The sequence below is a fragment of the Periplaneta americana genome, chromosome 15 (assembly GCF_040183065.1).
Source record: "Periplaneta americana isolate PAMFEO1 chromosome 15, P.americana_PAMFEO1_priV1, whole genome shotgun sequence".
Lineage (NCBI taxonomy): Eukaryota > Metazoa > Arthropoda > Insecta > Blattodea > Blattidae > Periplaneta > Periplaneta americana.
Window position 1 is genome coordinate 122184512 of NC_091131.1, and position 22927 is coordinate 122207438.

At 35.1% G+C, this 22927-nt stretch overlaps 1 long non-coding RNA gene across 7 annotated transcripts; it reads left to right on the forward strand.

Moving 5' to 3' along the window:
* Positions 1-2050: 2050 nt before the first annotated feature.
* Positions 2051-22695, forward strand: LOC138715312 (uncharacterized). 7 transcript variants are annotated; one of them, XR_011336229.1, is made up of 6 exons: positions 2060-2257; positions 5793-5905; positions 7172-8387; positions 10821-12614; positions 18050-18175; positions 22418-22695. It is a non-coding gene; the product is annotated as an uncharacterized lncRNA (long non-coding RNA). The 7 variants fall into 7 exon arrangements; XR_011336224.1 differs by having other exon boundaries at positions 2051-2257; positions 5793-8387; XR_011336225.1 differs by lacking the exon at positions 2060-2257 and adding an exon at positions 2265-3959 and having other exon boundaries at positions 5793-8387.
* Positions 22696-22927: the final 232 nt, after the last annotated feature.

The window sequence follows — 22927 nt, forward strand, 5'->3', positions numbered from 1 at the left end:
ATGTATTTTTTTTTAATCGTAAAAATATTTTTTTCATATAGCAGAAGGACAATGTTTTACACATACCAATTTTCATTATTGCATAAGATACAGTACTGGAGGAAAAAAAATGTTGAATATTTCCAAAAATTTTACTGCTGTAAGCTGTATCTAACCCCTTAAAGAAATTTTGCTATCATTAATGAAACTGTTCGGCACATCATAGGAGCTTCATACATGGCCAGTCACTTGACCTGAAAGCAAATTAAGAGAGAAATAGGAAAAGCTAAATGAAAATGATTCTTAATGACTGATAGTGATCTTCAATCAGATATTCTCCAAATCTTCAATGCCTTTTTCATATATTTTTGCATCTGTAGAATGAATATTATATTTTACTGTAATATCTATTAAGTTTGATGAACTGGAGAATAATATGGAACATTATCCAAAAAGGTGCCTGAAATCATTAAAGTACTTCATGAGTAGATTAAGAATTACACTATAGTGCACTGAATTTTGATGGATGCTCAGGGAGTTCATTGTGTATTGAACACGAATTAGAAGAATTGTATTCTCATGTAGGACTGCTTAGATGAGATGGACACTTGGCTTTAAAATCTGGAGTGCAATATCTGACTAAAAAAATTCCGTCTTATAAAGACTGATGATAATGGGAAATGATAATAGACATGTACAATACACTTTCAGAGAACCATAGTGAAAAATTCGCTTCATATGAAGAGAAAATATATTACATGCTCTTTATTAATTACTTTTCTTACCATAGACCTATGCTCTCCATTCAAACCAACACTTATTTATAAATGGCTTCTAAGGAACCCAGAGGTTCATTGCCGTTCACATAAGCCCGCCGTTAGTGCCTATCCTGAGCAAGATTAATCCAGTCTCTACCATCATATCCCACCTCTCTCAAATCCATTTTTATGTTATCCTCCCATCTACGTCTCGGCCTCCCCTAAGGTCTTTTTCCTCCGGCCTCCCAACTAACACACTATATGCATTTCTGGATTAGCCCATACGTGCTACATGCCCTGCCCATCTCAAATGTCTGAATTTAATATTCCTAATTACGTCAGGTGGAGAATACAATGCATGCAGTTCTACGTTGTGTAATTTTCTCCATTCTCCTGTAACTTCATCCTCTTAGCTCCAAATATTTTCCTAAGCACCTTATTCTCAAAGACCTTTAACCTCGGTTCCTCTCTCAAAGTGAAAGACCAAGTTTCACAACCGTACAGAACAGGTGGATGCTTTACCTTGAATAACAAATGTATTATTTATTTTCGTTAGTCTTTTTTGCATCTTTTATCCCAGCTATTATTATTATTATTATTATTATCATCATCATCATCATCATCATTATTATTATTATTATTATTATTATTATTATTATTATTACTACTCCTCCCTCTGTTCAAAAATATGGTAGGCCTGTGATTATTGCACATGAAATGTTTTGTAGTGTGGTATTCTGTTCAATAGTGAAGGGACTGTCAGACAATGCAGTTGTGAATGTTTCTAATCTTCTGTAGTGCATCAAACTGTAATATTTAAATAGTTCATTCTGAACAGAAATAAAATGGGTACCTGCTGTGGTGTTTCTTTTGCAGAAAATGTAACACCAACCCAATCAATTTTGAATAGAACATCTAAGGCTTAACAGTCGTACAAAAAAGGGTTATAATTTATTGCAGTTTTTATGTTAATTTACCTCTCTCGAAACAACGTTTGTTCTCCCTTTTATTAATTTGACATCACACAGAATGAAATTTACCTAATGTTTATGTTTTTCTTATGTTATTTTATTAAACAAGCAAGTATCTAGAAGAATATTAAAGTTACATTATATTACTGATACCATATTTTGAACAATTCTTTCTATATCATATTTTGCAACAGAGAGAGTATTTAGTTTCTTTTGCCATTTTTAGCTTATTTTGCAGTCTAAACAGCATTTTTGTACATCATCAGTTGGCAATTTTGTATAACTTGCGCAAATAGTCAGTGTAGCCAATTTAGGGATACATCTGACGATTTTTAACTGTTTTCGGCGACAATTTTTTAAGCTTTTCTTTGTTTAAAGAGGGGTTTAGCGACTTTTTCAGCACCATATAGCGACGAAAGTAAAACATTGTCTATTGATAATAAGAAATCTAGCGACTTTTGAACTACTATTTGGCGACTTTACGTACAGTACCGTTGGCGACACTGTAAATAGTTTTACTGATCAACGTATTTGAAATTGACAGTACAAGTACGTATGTAATATTAATTTGTAATATATTAAATTAATACCCAAATGTGTATTTACAGCTTAGCTACGTATTTGCTGCTGTAAATTGAGATTTAAAGAAAGTTTCACAAATGGTAGATAACTAGGTTGATGTTTGCCAACCCGGTTACCAAATAGCCTATGGCTGCTATTGGTAGTGTTGGTTATTATTGTGTCCTATGCACATGCTCGTGCGGTGTAAATGAATTATTCATTACTTATCTCTGCCAAATTGCCTTTGGATGAATAGTTGATCGCGCTACGTACAATTCACGGGAGAAAAAAAATAGTACTGAAATAATTGAAAATAACCTCAAAAGGGCCCCCTCAAAATTGTAGCACACCACTGTAAAGACAAGCTGTGATCACTGCTATGGCTATAAACCTAATCCACACGTCGCAGGGTACCTGGCGCGCTTCACTACAGGGGCAGTGGCATTTCTCTAAGGTTAGAGCCCAGTTTAGGTGTGTGTGTGTGTGTGTGTGTGTATTAACGATAATTAGGGGCTAGAAAATATTGGGAATAGGATGCATGTTTATATTACAATTTTTTCGATTAACACACACCAAAACTGGGCTCTACTCTTAGAGAAATGCCGCTGCCCCTATACGGAAGCGAGCCCCTCCGCTTACCTTTTGTTATGCCTTGCATATGCGATCTACTGCATCTTCACAAAAAATTCCTTCTAAATTAAACGATTTTTAACTTCCGAAATCACCGGAACTACCTCAACGCTAGTTTCACCAGAAATTCTCTTGAAAAGTCACAGGTTGCTGTTATAAAGAGGGCCAATGCCAAACTGTCACAAAGCACAGTTTCCAAAAGAAGCTAAAAACTTGTATTTGAGTAGGCTATTTGATAAATTTATCAGGCTGTAGGAACAAGTGTGCTTGACAAAGCTCTGCATGATTTTTCACTTACCAGCAAGACCTTGTGGTGTAGACGAAATAATATGAACATTGTGTTTTCGACTTACTTTATCATATGTATAAAAATACTGGATTACTATTGGCAGATAGTACAACATACAGTTCATAGTACTATATACTGTTTTAGGTGTTGCTTAAATTTTGGGGATTACTGAAGAATACGATACAGTCATATTACACCTCACTGATGAAACTAAAGTAGCGACAATGACGTAATATAATTATGTAAAATTGCAATAAAGAGAACGCCAGTAGGGGAAATTATCCCCACTCACATGAAATGTGCATTCGACACTACACTCACCTATCATGTAGAGTGTCTGATAATAATAATAATATAATAATAATGATTTATTTTAGCTGGCAGAGTTAAGGCCGTAAGGCCTTCTCTTCCACTCAACCAGCAAAAAGTGATGTGCTAGTAGGGGAAAAGTGGAAGGAGTGGTGGACAGAGCTTCTATGTTCTGCTTATTGCGATTTTCCCTGCAGGACATACCAAAAGGCTCAATAAACCAAACCTAACCTGTCACTGATTCTTGGCCTTACGAAAACTCAAAATCTACCAAAAAACGTAAAATTCCATATTGTATTCTTCAGTAGACCTAAATTGTGGTGTATCAACTGGCCTTTACTCTAGTGCAGTGGTGCATATTCAAGCCTGTACAGACAGAGCGACATGGGCGGATTTCTCTTCCCCTACAAGAATGCACTGAAAGAGGGGTAGCAGTGCAAAGGTTGTCCATGCACAAGTCAGGTAAAGCAGGAAATTTTCCTCCAGAGTTGTAGCTGGAAATAATTGATTTTTCACATATTACACTATTGAAATGGACTATGATGACGACTTTGTTAGCTTTACAGTTCATTAAAATTTAATGAATTATGAAATGTATCCGAAGATTCTTAAATTTGCAGCGAAAATTACAGTATTACAATTTTCAGCAGCACATAGGCCTACAGGTAGGTGAACCATATATATAATTGTAGAGCCTAACAAAGCCAAGAATAAGAGCCAAGCTGTTCGATGATGGTAAGCACTCTGTTTCTTCAAATAACATTTTACGAGACATAAAGACTAGTGGGGCTAGTGTGATATGGAAATCAGAGAAGTGATTCTGGCGAAATTACATCTTAGAAGGTTTATTTTATACTAACTGCTATCATAAAGGTAATGATGTTATACTCCAGCAGATTGGGAAGCTTCATACATGGACGCAGTTATTTTAAATTATTCATATGGTATTGTAAATTACAAGGGTAACTTTTGGTTGGTTATTCGAAATCACATATATAATACCTGTTGTGAAATAATTTTATTGCATTTATTAAAAATGTAAAGAAAAGCGTAAAGAATTATTGTAACTCGATTTTATTTAAAGTTCATTTTGTTCACCCTTGTTTTCTAGTCACTGCTACCTGTTCAGTAATATACACTGCAGCTAGATAGCATGCGAAGTAGCCAAATTGAAGGTCGTTCACACTCGGTTTCTTATGCATCCCTTCTCTAATTATAAGTATAACATGTGATGCATATGACTGTCCTTTACTAACGACAAGTAGAATTATTATAACACAAGTTCCAGTGAATGGAATATTTTGCGCTAGGTGTATACTAATATGGTATTTGAAACCTGTATTTTGTGATTGTTTCTTACATTCCGCATTGGTAGCTACATTTTATAGGTCGCTTTTTTTGTGTTTGTAATATTTATTTGTAGGCCTGTACAGTGTTTCAAAGGATGTTTTCACTCCTCTTATAAGGGGTTTTCTATAGCACGTGTCACTGAAGGATTTTTTTCACCAAAAAGGTGAAAAATGGTCTAATTTTCAGAGGAAAGGTAGTTTGGAATGTGAAGAATTCATTTAGGACGTCAGGTCACTTGAAAACATATTAGAAAACAGCTAAAAATTGGAAAGAAATTGATCAGTGTAGATAACCGAAAAATGATTAAACACGTGAAATGAAGAAGTAGAACACTTCGAAGTGAACGCGAAATGCACATTTCACTTCACTTAGTATGTGCAACGCATGCCAAAAGCCTAACCTAACCTGTTACAGATTTGTATATGCAAGCCATACCAAAAGCCTAAACTAACTTAACCTAACCTGTTACAGATTCGCATATGCAAGCCATACGGAAAACCTAAACTAACCTGTCGCATATTCTCGCACTGTAGAACTTATAAAAATGCAAATTTGAATTTTCAGTGTCGTGTGCAATAGAAAAGCTCTTGTAAGTCTACTGCCTGCAGAATAATGAGCGAAGTTGAAAGTAATCATTGATCTATAATGGTTGTTGAAGTAAGGGTTACAGATTCTGACATTATACATTAGCCTAAGTTCTTATGTATGGTAACTTATTCACCGAAATAAGTAAAATACGTCTAATAAACATAGGTCTTAAAACATTGCTCTTGAAGTTACATGGTAGGATTGTTTATAAACCAGCAGACAAAAGATATGACTCTGTCAGTAAATTGATCTGCACAACTGGCTTCATATGGGTGAATGACGAAAAAAAAAGTTTGAAGTTATTTCAGTCAGTTCCAAAATAGTTTGCATGAGTAATTTATGTTATTCATGTTGCAGGTCACCCTCTTTTCACTCTTGGGTGCAACAAGCAGATTGAACTGGTGACAACCTCAATTGCATCCTGCTGGTGCCCTGTACAAGCATTTGAATACCTGACAAACGCTGTGCAGGTGCATCACATGAACTTTGGCTGTGGCAGCTACAGTGCATACATTTTATCTTTGCTCACTTAAGTCTCTTTCACACTTTACAAGTAACTTGAATTCAAGTTGTGGTTCAGATATATTGAAGTCAAGAAGAATAAAATGGCGTCAGTGGAAGTTTTTCAAATAGGAATTTTTTAGTAGCAAAATCCTTGCCAGGGAACTGTTAAAGATATTGAAGAACGGAAGAAGCATCTTTCAGATTAGGTTAGGAATTGTTTTAGTAAGAGAAATACATGACCATGACCATTATAAATAGAATAGACCTATACTGATGAACTGTTAAGTTATTGAACAAGTAATAACTAATTTGTGGTATGTTACAGGAACCTGATTGACTAGTTTCAGTGTGATTTGAGTCATCCTCTGAATTCTAGTTAGTTCCAGCAGATCTAATTTGCCGTAGGCTATCTTAAAATGATTTTCTTGAAGTTGTCACAGTTCCCAAACAAATCTATCAGCCATGTTGAACCATGCCAGTTTCAGTTGATAAAATGTCATAAATGGAATAAATGAAATTATTAAAGATTTAATAGTTGTCAGTGTAGATATGTGATAAAATAAACAGGTCATATTTAAAGATGGTTTTCTTGAAGTTGTCACAGTCCCCCCCCCCCCCCAAATCTATCAGCCACGTTGAACCATGTCAGTTTCGGCTCATAAATGTCATCCCTTAAAAGCAATACTCATCTTACTTCTTTTTATCTTCCTCACTTCTTCGCTATATATGATTTTAAGGTTTCAATTTTCTTTTGTATCTCATCTGTGTCTACATTAAAACCTCTTCTCTTTAATTTTCTCAATGAACTCTTTCATGACAGCTTCCTTTGCAATCTCTATATTCCACAGGTCTTTGTGAGTTTCATATAACTCTAGAAACTCAAGTACTTGGTCATTATTCCACTTAATCATTGTTTCCTATTATTTTTACTTTCCAGTACAACAGAAAAAAACAATCAGCTTTCAATTTACCACGCTTAAAATAGATGTTAATCTAAATTCGTGCGTTATTCCCTTGAATTCAAGTTATCAAGTGACGTTCATATTCTTTAAGTTGTTTCAAATGTCTTGAAGTCAGGTAGAAAGTAGAAAGGAATTCAACTTCAATTGTAACTTGAATTCAAGCTGTTACTTGACTTGAACTCAACTTGAAATACAGTTCACACTTTCCTTTTTTTTTTCAAATGAAGCCATTTGATTCAAGCTACTTGAAAAGTGAATGATGTTTTACAGGACCGTGTTGCAGCAAGGCCTAGTTGCACACTCGCCATTCAAGGAGCTGCATAGCTGCTGATAGATGGTTGTTTTGTTGCTGTGTGCAGTATTGAGTTGAGTTTCAGTGCATTAAGTGTGTTGTGTGCAGTGTTGACTTTCGTTTCTCTGTGTCTGTTGCCTGAGTCATGGTTCAGAGATTTAATACAGAACAAAGAATTTTCATTTGTTGTACCTTTTTAAAACATGAATCACCTGCTAAGTGTCGAAGAGAATTTCAAGAAAGTTTTCCTGGAGTTGATCCACCGGACAGGTCTACAGTTCGTTCAATAGTGAATAAATTCGAAACAACGGGATCAGTGTTGGACAAGAAAAGAAGACGAAGGCGCCATGTTTTAACTGAGGAAAAGTTGGATGACATCGGTGCTCAATTAGAACAATCACCACGAAATTCTCTCACGAAGTTAGCACAACAAGCTGGAGTCAGCCGTACATCAGCACATAATGCGACAAAATTATTAAAATTTCATCCATACAAAGTTATAGAAGTGCATGCCTTGGAGCCTGGGGACTCAAATAGGAGAATAAATTTTTGCAACTGGTTTATTCATTCTGTACATGAAGGCCATTTAGATCCACAGTTTGTGATCTTTAGTGACAAGGCATGGTTTCACTTACACGGACAAGTTAACACTCGAAACAATCGATACTGGTCAGTAGATAATCCACAATGTATTCATGAAAGTCCATTACATGATACTAAGGTCGGTGTATGGTGTGCATTAAGTGCGAAACGAATAATCGGCCCGATTTTTTTTCATGAAACAATTAATGCTGACCAATACAAAACCCTAATTTTGGATCAGTTTTTTCCTCATTTAACTGAAGAAGAACGAATGTATGGTGTGTTTCAGCAAGACGGGTCTACAGCACATACAACTCAAACTTCATTGCATGCAATTGCTGATGTGTTTGGTGAGAGGGTGATTAGTATAGGGTTGTGGCCTCCACGATCCCCAGACTTAACGCCCTGCGATTTTTATTTATGGTGGAGTTTAAAAGATAGGGTCTATAAATCATATCCGCGAACATTGGATGAATTGCAGAATAACATACGACAAGAAATAGCCAGAATTTCGGAAACTGAGCTACAACTTGTGAACCAAAATGTGTTTAGGCGCTACAGCGCCTGCCTCACAGCAAATGGCGAACATTTTCAACACCTTCTTTGAAAAAGGTAAGCACTTTTCTGTACTTCACCGGTCGTGTGATGTGCGAGGTTTTGTTCTACTACGTTGTGTAATGCCGCTTCCACTCTACTTCCGGAAGCGGAGGAATGTAAAATATATGCACTGTGGTAGAGTCCTGCATTATAACGCACAAGGCTGTGAGTGTTGCAGTGTCTTACCAGAGTGTTATTTTTCTATGCTGTTGGAGTCATTGTTGATGCGACTTTTGGAAACTTCTTTTTCACTACTTGGTCTACATAAATAATGAGCTTCTTTGATGATTTTGAGAAAAAAGAAGAGAAACTGTTAGGAGTTCAGAAAAATACTTTACCTACACACCTTAATGTATGATACAGTCTGTGAAAGGATAAGGTTAAGTTTATGAGCTATACAATGAATGAATATGGCTTCCAGAAACTTGTTTCTGACATTTGCTTGTAGCCCATTAATTTCAGTCGACATGACCGCCACACCGTCATATATTTGAACCATTATTTTACTACCAAACTCATAGTGAACTATACAGTCCATAACCGGATCGACTAATGCTGAAACAGTTCTTGTACTACTCCATCACTAGTTACATATGCAAGTACAACTGAGAGTTGCGATGGGCTTCAAATATCATTCGTCTCATCTACCATTATTGCAACAGTGGAACATTGTGGACTTCTTTTCTAATTTCTGCTATACATTACTTATTGGTTCAATCAGATCGTTTTGAATTCGACTAGATAAATCTGTGAACTATCCTAATGTGGACATTCAATATAGGATCGTATTTTTTAAATAAATGAACTAAAAACTAATTTAACATAATTACCTCTGTCAACTGAATTATCGCTTTCGTCATGACCACAGAGGGCCAGTTCTCTCTTTCCTAAATGTCAGACCATAGCAATTAAGCATTTAACTTTCTATTTTCTTTCACCTTCTCATTATGTTGCATTGTTGCCAGGTGCTTTTGATTGTCAAGTTGAAAATAAACTCTAGATCAGTCATGTCAATTGATGGCCATTAGGAGCAAGCGCACGCTTTAGAGCTCAGGAGAGCCTGAGCGCTTTACAGCGGAAAGGAAAGAGACAGACGAAAGAGGTAGTATATGCCGCTTGGTCGAGCTATATTCAGGGATGGCCAGCACTGATTCAATAGATAAAGGGAAGAGGACTTATTAAAACTGTATCCATGTTAATTTTTAGATTTATCTGAGAAGTATAATTGCATTATAACAATGTAACTTTAATTTTAACGCTCATTTTTCACATGTTTGATTATTTTATTCAAAAGAAATATTTTCTCAACTTATTTTTATAGAAAAATGGTATTTTCAGGTATAGGCCTATTTATTTAGTAGCCTTACAGAATGTTTTCGTAAATCTAATATACTGTAAATACGTATTATTGAAGATAGTGTATTGAAAATTTTGAACATATTCGCATGGAAGTTGTTTGTAAGGAAATGAATTAACAAAGCAACTACTGTTACATCATAAGCAAAAGATACGTGCCCATGTGTTGTAAAAATGTCAGCTCTATAGCTTCAGCACATTTCGAGAAAATAATTTAATATTCTGATGATAGGAAGTTGCTCACCAATATCACCTTAAAAGCATAATGCGATAAGAATTTTGTTATGGAATATTAGTTACACTTAAAATATATACAGCACCTAGGTAACTTTGCTTTGTACTGTCATATTGTTTTGATTAGTTTATTGATTACTTTTATAAGACTAAAGGTACCATCATATCAATTCCAACTTATCATGGAGGGGGGGGGGTGGATATCACTTTCTTTATGAATGATGTGTTTCATCCATTTAATACAGTATAGTTATACTACTATGGAATTTATGTGAATATTCCTTCTTAACTTTTTATTATGTTATTAACATTTAAAACACAACTGTAATATTAAGAAATTGGGATTAGTACTTTTGTTTTACAGGCAATATAGATAATATCAAACATAAAGAAGCCATATAAAAATAACGACATAACATTTCAATTTCCGTTTGAAGTTTGTGCACCACTGTTTTCTTAATCCAACAGGCTGCTTATTCATATACACAATCCTTTCTCTTTCCATACTTAGCGCTTGATGCCTGTGCACGACGTCAAGGTCAGAAAAATGTGCTTGCTTTGATATCACTGTTCTAGATATACCGAATGTTACAAATTGTATTGTTGAAACAATGGTACTGAGAGTTTTCATGTCGTTTCAGTGCTTTATGGAGATTGTTTACATCACTGAAGCCAGTTTTGTCCCATACATCTTTCTCGTTATTAAATAAAAGACATGGCCAATAAAACAATTTCCCTATAATGCTGCAACCACATAGTTTCACTATACTGCTCTAAATTAAATTTTCTGACCCATGATTTTATTTGTACTTTGAATTCTTTCAGATTGTGCATTGTTTAATAATATTTTCTTTTCAGAAAAGTCCCGAGGACCAAATTGGTGTTTTAAAAGATTTCTACTTCACAATTACACTCGAGAAGTAAAGATTCCATTGTTATTAGAAACTGTGCTCCACATTCCCGTCTCCCTCTTCACAGTAGGACAGCACACAGGCAGGAATGAGGAAGCCTCAGATTATGAACTTGCTTCTCTTCCACTATCTAACTGCAAGTCTAACACAATTTTATATTTTAAATTTCAAATAATTTGGAATTTCATTAAACACCAAACAATAAAATAGTACATCTTGATTACACAACTTGTAACACTATATCATACATATTCCGAAGATAGAATAGTAGGCTATTATTGACAGACAGGAACGGCACACAATATGTGTAAATGGAGCACAAGAAATGTTATTTTTGCAGCCAAAAATAACTCCAATTTCCAATATATCGGTATGTTCTCACATGAAGCAACAGAAACAGCTGAGATAATGCTAGTTGTGGGTGGAGTGATGAAGTCTTCTGAAGTTTTAATGGAAATAAACGAATCCAACTCAGCCAGTATAGGAGCCTCAAGCTAAGAATATAAATAACGAATCTGCCTCGACCAGGACAGGTGCCCAGAGAAAGAATTTTGTGACATTTTAAGATTAGAGAATTCATAGCTCTCATGATTAAAATATAATTTCTGTAATGAATGTCTTCTTTTTTGCTTTATGAACAAGGGAAGCAATGGTTCCCTTCCCTTCCATGTACGGCACACAACTTCTTCTAAAAAAGGGTCACTGTTGGACATAGCTGTAGTTGGTGTGTGTTCGAGGAATCAGTGCAATAGCAGAAATTTCAGTTCTTCGTGCTTACAGTGACTGTAAACTTAGGTACATTCAGCACTTCTAGAGATAATATTGTCAACATTTGTATGGATGACATATTTGTATACCACAACTGATGAGTTAGAGCTGGTTTATTCATTTTTACCTATAGATAGAGTGGAACAAAACTATATAAACAGAAAACATTAATCATTCTTGCAACCTCACAGCATACATACTAAATGTTTCACATCTGAAGTATTTGTCATGGCTAATAACATTATAATAGTATGAGGTATTCAGCAAAATAAATTCAAGAAAATGTCTCTGGATATTGAGTAATGTAATAGTTCTATTGGGACATGCATATAAACTGTTTTCAAATATATAAGCTTTCTTTTATTTTTTTTTGCTTTATTTTTAATTAATATTTTTGTCATTAAAAATTGGTCATATTTTGCTCTGTTAGGGTCATAATTAGCTATTTTTAGGGCATATTTGCTTGAGCATTTCTCAGTATTTTAGGTCGTGAACATCTGAACCCTACTTACTGTATGGCTTGACACATCAATTTGAAATCCTATGGATTTTTGGAAAAAATGCGGTCTGTATTGATTACCTTATGAACTTTTACAGGACAAAAAACAACTCAGCATCCACGAACTTGGTGTAGGGCATGGTAGTGCAGGCTAATACTGAAAGATTCTCCTACCACAACTCTACAAAGACACCAAGTACAGCTGTGAATGCCAGTCCTTCACGATTTCCATGGCCATGGTGGAGTTTGCATCACTGTACCTACGCAATGCTCTGCTATTGTTGCCTGACTGCCAACCTGCGGAAGTGATCTCTGACATAGCTGATGTGACAGTACCTCGCAGTCACTATGTGTATAGTGGCATGAACCCCCTGCGTGATCATGATGCAGCAAGTCTCAAGTATTTTTGATGCTGGTGATGAGCATGTATGTGCTGGACAACGTAAGGATGCTATTGATGCAGGTGATAAACAGGTGAGATTTGGAAAATCTTAACAAATTTATATTATTTTACTTCCTCATTGCACATTGAAGGCAAAATATAGTAATTATTTATTTATTTATTCTAATGATGGGTACATAGATAACTTATCTCTGACCTAATCACAACCTGAAGATTAAAACAATAAAACTGGATACAGCTTAAAATTAAATCTGAAAAAGTAGCCTAACCAAACAAAACCCTTAAAGAACTAAGAACTAAGCAGAGGCATGAAGCTTCTCACTTCCCATTATCTGGCACATTCTGTCAATGATTTTAGAGCTAGGCAGTGTTGGAGATGATCCCTATTCATCACTTCTTGAAGGTCGCAAAGAGTGCAAATTGTATTTGGATAAATACCAAAGCGATGGAAATGCTGCGCCAAGCAGTCGTGTCCAGTTGCAAGGTGGAAATGCGCGACTGCCAATCTTCTTGGTCTGTTAGCTATTGATAGAAGGTCCCTTCTCCAGTGTTTGTCATATGTTTTTCTCTGTAATGTCATGGGAGTGGATGTTGTGGGCAACTTCTTTGATGTACAATTTTATTGTCTGGAAGGGTGTTGGTTTAGGAGATGTTTGTAAAATTTTAGCACCTTTTTTTTTTTTTGTTTTTTTTTTTTTTGTTGCAGTGCCCGGGGACCCACTGTAGTACCACGATTTTGTGTTTTGTTTGTAATAGTTGTATGGAATTTTGACAGTTTTGGATTGATGAAGACTTGGGGTCTGAGGAACTTACAGATTCTATGGCTGCTTTGGAGTTGCACAGGATGACGACATTCTTAAATTTAGTTGGCGACATATCAGTTGAGTTAAGACTACCCTGATAGCGTCAATTTCACCGTCATAAGCTGACCTATGGGTGCCTACCGCTGTATAGAAAGCAAAGATATCACTGTATACACCGGCCCCAACATTAATATCATCCTCCGTTTTGGATCCGTCTGTATAAACATGAAGCCAATCAGTTTCTGGATAATTGAGGTTAATAGTTTCAAGAGCTAGGGATCTTAATATATCTATTGGCGTTTCTTTCTTACAAACAGCATCTTTCAAATCTATGGAGAATAAGATGGAGTTAGAAAGTATTGGTTTTAAAAATTGTGGAAGAGATTTTTAAAGGTCTGATATATTTCCCTCAATTCCATGATTTTTTGTATAAATCCATGCCGAATTTTCAACCTTCTTTCGACATTATGATAGGATTCCCAGAATTGGTCTCCTGGAATTCTCAATACCTTTTCATATAGAATTAGTGCCTTTTCTTCAATTAATGTATGAATTAGTTTAAGTCCTGTTACGAGAAGCATGGCATTAATTGGAGTGGTTTTGACTCCACCAGTGAGGAGGTGTTGGGCTTGGTTTTGCACTTGATCGATTTTATTTAATACTGTCTCCAAAGCTGATATTAGCGGTTCATGACAGTACAATATTTGAGGTAGTATATATTGATAACTCAATCCCAAGGGAAAAAATGGAACTCTCTGCATCAAAATCCACAGTTAATTCCCGATTTACCACGCAAATCGTCTGTAGCTGCATTTAGATTGGCAACAGGGCATGATTGTTTGGCCAAACACCTGCATAGAATTGGAATATATCAGTCCCCTAACTGCCCATTGTGCAACTCAAACCAAGAAATGGATTCGGAACATCTCAAAATCTGTGCTTCAGTGGCTAGTCATGATAATATCTTTGAAAAATATTGGAGTGCAAGAGGTCAAATGACTATTGTCAAATGCCTGGCATTAGAAAACAACAACATATACATTTTGTATACTGTTTGTAGGATAGTGCGGTCACAACTCCATTTTGAATCTGCAATTCGTTTAATTCCATTTAACTGTTTGGATGATGAGGTTATAATTTTTTCTACCTGGTGAGACCATTTTAATTTCTTATCAAAGGTTACTCCTAAATACGTAAAATATATCAGTTTGATGAAGTGGAATGTCTTTGTATCTTAGGTTAGGGTGTATTGCTTGATGACTTGAGACGCTTTGGAACTTAGATTTAGTCATATTTACGTTCATGTTATAGTGGTTACACCATTGTTCCAGGATGTGTTAAGAATGTTAGTAGTTTCTGACTCAGCTTTTCTTTTGGGTGTTTCAGTGTAAAAGACTAAATCATCCACACACAATAGACATTTTATGTTGGGTATGGATTTTAATTGCTGAATTAAATTGTTTATGTATATATTGAACAAAACGCAACTTAACATTGCTCCTTGAGGAATGCCAGTTTGCAATAAATTGCTTCTCGAAAGGGAAGATCCAAAACAGACTTTACATGAATGTTGATCAATGAAAGCCCTTAACCATTGAAGCATGTTAGAGTTAATACCTAATTGAGCAAGTTTGTATATCAGTTTTTCTCTCCAAACTGAGTTGTATGCAGCTCTAAAATCAACAAAGACTGTAGGAAGTATGTTACCTTTGTCTAAGACATCCTTTATGTCCTGACTAAATTTAGTAACTTGTTGAACAGTTGACAAAACCAACTGTGGTAACTTTCGAGGAATATCACTTTTGTTGACGTCGTACAAAATTTTGTCCAATATTCTTTTGAGAAGATTAACTCCGTACGTAGATGAAATTATTGGGGATCATCAGTGCGGTTTTCGGCATAATAGATCGACTATTGATCAGATTTTTTGTATTCAACAGATAATGGAGAAAAAATGGGAGTATAAGGGTACAGTGCATCAGTTATTCATAGATTTCAAAAAGGCATATGACTCGGTTCAGAGGGAAGTATTATATGATATTCTTATTGAATTTGGTATTCCCAAGAAACTAGTTCGATTAATTAAAATGTGTCTCAGTGAAACATACAGCAGAGTCCGTAAAGGTCAGTTTCTATCTGATGCTTTTCCAATTCACTGTGGGCTAAAGGAGGGAGATGCACTATCACCTTTACTTTTTAACTTCGCTCTAGAATATGCCATTAGGAAAGTTCAGGATAACAGGCAGGGTTTGGAATTGAACGGGTTACATCAGCTTCTTGTCTATGCGGATGACGTGAATATGTTAGGAGAAAATACACAAACGATTAGGGAAAACACGGAAATTTTACTTGAAGTAAGTAAAGCGATCAGTTTGGAAGTAAATCCCGAAAAGACAAAGTATATGATCATGTCTCATGACCAGAATATTGTACGAAATGGAAATATAAAAATTGGAGATTTATCCTTCGAAGAGGTGGAAAAATTCAAATATCTTGTAGCAACAGTAACAAATATAAATGACACTCGGGAGGAAATTAAACACAGAATAAATATGGGAAATGCGTGTTATTATTCGGTTGAGAAGCTCTTATCATCCAGTCTGCTGTCCAAAAATCTGAAAGTTAGAATTTATAAAACAGTTATATTACCAGTTGTTCTTTATGGTTGTGAAACTTGGACTCTCACTCTGAGAGAGGAACATAGGTTAAGGGTATTTGAGAATAAGGTGCTTAGGAAAATATTTGGGGCTAAGTGGGATGAAGTTACAGGAGAATGGAGAAAGTTACACAACACAGAACTGCACGCATTGTATTCTTCACCTGACATAATTAGGAACATTAAATCCAGACGTTTGAGATGGGCAGGGCATGTAGCACGTATGGGCGAATCCAGAAATGCATATAAAGTATTAGTTGGGAGACCGGAGGGAAAAAGACCTTTAGGGAGGCCGAGACGTAGATGGGAGGATAATATTAAAATGGATTCGAGGGAGGTGGGGTATGATGATAGAGACTGGATTAATCTTGCACAGGATAGGGACCGCTGGCGGGCTTATGTGAGGGTGGCAATGAACCTTTGGGTTCCTGAAAAGCCATTTGTAAGTAAGTTGAACAGTTGATCTATGCTTTCTGAATCCATCTTGTTCATAAGCTAATAATTTGTTAAATTCAATATACCAGTTTAACCTTTGAGAGACTATGCGTTCCATTAACTTTGCCATAACACTAGTTAATGAGATTGGTCTATAATTTGCCATAAATGTAGGGTCTGTACCTTTTTTAAAATCACTCTTCCATTGGGATGGTATTAATCCTGTAGACCAGATTTTGTTAAAAAAAAAATAGTTCGTTTAGCCTCTATTCCTAGATGTTTGATGAACTCGGGATGGATTTTGACTTCTCCTGCTGTTTTCTTGTTTTTCAGGATTCTTATTGCCTTGTTGAGTTCTTCCATTGTAACAGAAGTGTTGAAAATATCATCTTATAAAATATCCTTCTCATTTATGAGATCTGATGTTTTATTTTTAATTACTTTGGATTGCTTTCTTGCTTGAGTACCTTTCTTTTGTGCCTGGGCATAGTGATGGACAAAAGCATTGGCAATTTCTATATCAGAGTGAAGCAGGTTATTATCAATCAATATTGGTTCTTTTTTGGGTACTGTACAGATTTATTCTGTTGCATATTGGAGAGAAATTTATGGTATTTTGAGCTGTCTTTTTGAAAGTTTAAATTAGATATGATGTAATTAAATTAATTTCTTTTGGCTTCTAGAATAGATTTTTTCAGGAGTGCCTTTTGTCTCCAAGCTTGGATATCCTCCATATTCTTTGATTATTCAGTAGTTTTATGCAGGTCGTCCCCATTGCTTTTTAATCCCATGAAGGTTTTTAGACCAGAAAGCTTTATATTTTCTAACAGATCTTCTAGGAATATTTTGCTTCGCACATTTTAATATTTTTGCGTTCAGTTTTTGACATTTTTTACTGGAATGTTCAGTGAAATCAATGTTTTTCTCATGTAATTCACTTTCCAGAGACTTCGAGAAGTTGGTCCAATTAGCTTTCTTGAAGTTTCATGAGAATCTAGAATGGTGTCCATCCCTGTTTTCTTGTATACTGAAGGTAATGGTAGCTATAATTGTTCTGTGACCAGATCCTGGATCTTGTAAAACTACTCTTTTGGTGTTTCTGTGTATTTCCGCCAATACTAAGAGAAGATCGGGTGAGGTTAGAGTAGTGTTATAATGAAGATAAATATGGGGATCAGTTTTATTATAAACTAGTTGCAAGGTACTGGAGTTCAATAGATCTTCTATTTCTTTCCCTGTAGTATTGGAGTCATTGTAGCCCCATGTTCGAGAGTGGGCATTGAATGGTAATTATAAAATGTGGTAGTTATAAGTGTAAGTAAAATATTCGTAATAGAGAATGAAGTGAAGTTTTACATGAACATAATACTTGAAATAAACAAGGTACTGAGCACTCACCAAGGTCATATCGAAGAATGGGTTATGGCTGGTTGTGTATGTCCGTCACTGTCGCAGAAAAAACTGGCTATATTTCTTATTACGTGCTGATTTTTATAACTGATATTATCGTATTTACTCGCCTAATAGACGCCATTGCATAATGTATGCACCCCAATTTTTGACAGTAATATGGAGGGAAAAGAAATCCCCTCATAATGTATTTTATTTTCAGTTGCTATCTATTCTGTGTGAGCATGATGACGATTGAAGTAATTACTGTATGTAGTAGAGGATGATGGAAGTGATGCTGCAGTAGAGAATGTCAGTGATACTGAAACCAATACCAGTAGTAAATAAGGTAAAAATAATGATAGCGTTACCTTCACGAAGTATACCTAGTTTTTTCTTTATTTGCATTCAATTTTAGGTTACGGTATGCTACATTTTTTTTTATTAATTTCGTATGTTACGCACTTTACGTTATTACTGGTCACAAGCATTCGATATATTGATGCTCTCAAAGTTGTACAATCGATCATTTTCAGTATTACGACTGTGGTATTACTTAATGTCCATTGTCGAAACCAGCTGCAATTATAACGTGGGATTCAGGTATTTATGATTTTTTCCCCTAAAATTTGTTCCTGACATTTATAATATGCACACTGCATTTTTAATCCAAAAATTATGGAAAAGAGTACATCTTGATTACATAACTTTTCACCATTTCACTTCAGAATATGTATTATATCGTCCCTCCTCTAGCAAACTAGCAAAAGTGAAAAATAAGTGACTCTGCACTATATTGCACTACTTAATAGTGCAATATAGACCTTAAGTGCAGGGTCGCTAATTTCTCACTTTCGCTAGTTTGCCAGAGGAGGGACGATATATCTTTCGCATGTTAAATATTACAGTACCTGATTAACTAGTTTCAGCCTGTTATTGGCCATCTTCAGAACTGGTTGATGCTGGTCTTGGTGCCTTTTGTTTCTGTTTCCTGTGGGAATGTGTTTGTGTAGTGTAATGTGGAGTCAAAGAATGTGTGTGTTCTGAAATTGAGTTGTGTATTGAGAATTTCATTTGGATTTGTTTTTTGTGTGTCTATATATTTCGTATTGTTCTATTGTGTTTAGTTTCTGGCTTTTTGGTTGAATATGTAGAATTTCCTATGAGCAAATGCCGGGTAACTTTCGGTGCTGGAGCCCGGTCTCATTTCACCGGCATTATCACTTTCATCTCATCCAGACGCTAAATAACCTAAGCTGTTGATAAAGCATCGTAAAATAACCTACAAAAAAAAATGTAGAATTTCCATGTTTGTGTTTATGTCTCTATAGGTGTGGTTAGCATTTGTGATGTGTTCCACACATGTGGAAGTGTTTTGTAGCTTTGTTATGGCTGTGATGTGTTCTTTGTAACGTGTTTGAAATGATCTACCTGTCTGTCCTATGTAGAAGTTGTTGCAGGTGTTGCATTTGAGTTTGTATACGCCTGTATGGTTGTATTTGTTGTTCAATGTTTATCTTTTGTGTTGATCATATATTTTGTTTTATCGGAGTTAATATTAAGACCAACTTGAGTTGCAGCTTCTGTCATGTCCTTCACTGTATCTGATAGATAGTTGAAAAGATGTTCTCAGGACTATAGTGTTACATGCATATGCCAAACATTGAATGGTTCTATAGCATATTGTTCTGTCTGGATTTCCTTGATGTTTCTAATTATGTTTTCCATACAAAGATTGAATAGTAGTGTGGATACTGAATCCCTTTGTCTTAATCTCAATGTTGTTAAAAAGACTCAGTGACAATTTACCTTGAACCTTAACTTTATTGCTTGTGTTTTCTAATATCAGTTTAACCAAATTTACCAATCTGTTGGGTATATAAAATTCTTTCATTATTTCAATCAGTTGCCCTCTATTAATGCTCTCGTATGCTTGTTTGTAGTCAGTGTATAACGGATGCATCTCTACAGTATATTCATAGGCTTTCTCAAAAATGATTCTAAAACTAAATATCTGATCGTTGATCAATCTATCTATCTATCTATCTATCTATCGAGACTATCAAGACCAGCTTTCTTGTATTGTAAAGGGTGGTTGGAATGCACAGGTGTGAGATGGGTGGTTTGGATAGGTTTTCTGAAAATTTTAAATTGAAAATCATGGCTGTTTCTTATTATAGTCATATCTAGAAAATTTAATTGATCTTTTTCATCTTTTTTTGGCAAACTGTATATTGGAATGTAATTAATTATTGCTATCAAATAGGGCCTGTGATAAAGGCATCATCGATATATCACAACCTTTGATAACACTTTGTTTATTGGAATCAATAAAATTATTCTCCAAGTTATTAAAAAATATATCCGCCATTATCCCAAAAATGAGTGAATTCCATAGATAGACCATTATTTTGTCTGTAAAATGTTTCACTTATATTTTGAGTTTCTAAATTGGATTTTATTACATTTATGGTTTCATTGAGAGGAATATTAGTTTGCATATTTACGACAATGATTGAAACACTTATGCATTTATCATTAATAGGGTTTTTCTGTAAAATTTTAACTAATGTATGTTGTTTCTTATGTTGTAATTATTATTAAATTTAATCTTTTGTTTAAGATATGTTTGTAAGAATTTACTCGTGGTCTAATGGGAATGTCTTATTAATTTTTGGATCTTTGACAAGGATTTCATTTTTGGTGGTTGTGAATTCATTGATATTAGAGAACGTTTTTCTTGTTGGTTAAAGTGAATTCTGAATTGTTTTTAGGGCATCTTTCAAATTTTTCGTTTAATATTGAATGATAGGGTCCTTTTTAAATAGTTAAAATATTATTTTTTCAGTGTAATCTTTTCTATCCAGAATTATGGTGGCATTATATTTATCTGATTTAGTTTTTGTGATATTATCAAGAACTTTCCTACAAGAGATTTTTTTTTTATTTTTTCATTTTTGATCTTGTTGACAGATTCTGTTGTGGTATTAATTTCTAATTGGAAATTTTCTAATTTTATTACTATCTCATGCCTGATAATACTCTTCTGGTGGTCAATATCTATGATAGATTGGCGAATTGTGGCAATTGTGAAAATTCCACATGCATTCGATTCTTTATGTTAGGATAATAGTTTAGAATGAGGCACATCAATATACCTGTCATGTCATGTCATGTCATGTCGTCTGTCATTACTCCACATGTGTCTATTCATGTCTCATTTTCTAGTGCGAACGTAAGACCAATCCACTGTCGGAATACAGAAGGATTTTGCATTATGTTGACATGTGGAGTCTTCTTATGTGGAATGAAGTACAGAGCGTTCGAGCCAAGATGTTCACTGACTACTGGTGGCCGCGTGGCTTCTGCGTGCTATACGAGTCACCTGTCTCCTGCCGTAATTTGCTGCAAAATAAAACTCATAATATTGAAATAAAAGGCTTATCTTATTGAAGTAATTGCTGGAAATGGTGACCTTCGGCATTCAAGCATGCTTGACATCGCTTCAGCACATTCCCAGACACTTTCTGTAGTTCATTTTCACTTATATGATGCACTACACGGTTTTTGTATGGTTTTAACTTCAACAATTTAGTGACGTGTTGAACTGAGGTTTTTGATACCCCCACTTCCTGGGGTAATCTGTGCAAAGATTTCTGAGGGCTTTGTTCTAATCGAAAACCTATTTCATCTAATGTTTTCCCAATTAAGACCTATTTATTCACTCGGTGCTTCTTATTTTGAACTGAGCCTGTCTCGTTAAATTTCTTTATGAGTCTGTATATTGTTTTCTTATTTGACAGAGGCCCATTGAAGAAACGATGTCTGAATTTACGGCAACATGTCCTCCATGTATATTTCACGAAAGTCTTGCATATAAAAATACTTTTTTCTATACTGTACATCACAACACAAATGCACACACTGAATACTGACTTGAATCTACTGTACTAGTGGGCAGCTTAATGCCGAGACTCACATCATTCCCACCTGTCAACCAGTTTTCATGTTAGTGGGGGGCATTTTGGCTCAAACACTCTGTATAATTGCCACTATACATAAAAGATACCTAATGGTTTAATGTACCTGCAAGCTGAACTTTACCAATGTCGATTTTATTCTAGCTAAATTGTGTTTTGTATCTACGTTATATTGATGTAGAAATTCCGAAATGTTATTAGTATTTCACACTGAATATGTCTATAACAGCCCTGGGCATAAAGGGAAGGGGAAATGGAAGAAGATATCCCTGCCCGTGTCCTTTCTGCTTGACCGCTTTAGAAACGAACACACAGCAAATCACTGTGCATCAGTGGTGTAATCAAAGTTAATAGGAAGTTTGTACGTATTCTGGAAAGTATTTAATTTCAAAGAGCTGAAAAGTGAAATTTGTTCTACAAAGACTGTGGTGAAGTAAATTCTTTTAAATTCCACTTTCTTTAACATGTTATTAGCTTGGTAAAATTTGTTCCCAAACTGAATTGCAAGGGAGTAAGTGACCTGACGTTGCTTTTTATTTTTATTTTATTTTTGCGCTGTGTAAAACAAATGGAGTATGTTTCTTATCAATTTCTGTACTCTGTATTTTTAGATTTGCTGCATTCACTAGTGGACATTGCAAATTTGGATCGATGATTGCAGTGTGTAAGCAGAATTCTAATTGCTTAAGTGTTGAAGACAACGACATCTGTCCATTGGAGACTACTACAGGAGTTCAGCGAAAGCATAACTGTCATTTATGGGTGCAGTAATGGATAGTAGATGTAAATACAACAATGAGATGAAATCACATACAATGGAGTATTTATTTGTGTAATTTGTATGACAAATTTCGTACTTCATGAACTATTAAATGATGTTGATTGTAAGGAGTACATTTATTTATGGACTAAAATATATATCCTATCCTTCCTCTAAACATTTCTTAATTTTCCTGTCAAAAAAGATGGTTTATACAGTAAAACCTGTTCAAGACAGACGTGACATGGTCCTAATTTTTCTTCCATTGTGGACAGGTTCCTGTGTTATTCTGGTGTGAAGTTAAAATGGAATATTTTATCATTTTTATAAATGAAAACCAAAATCGCATGCTGCAAATTGC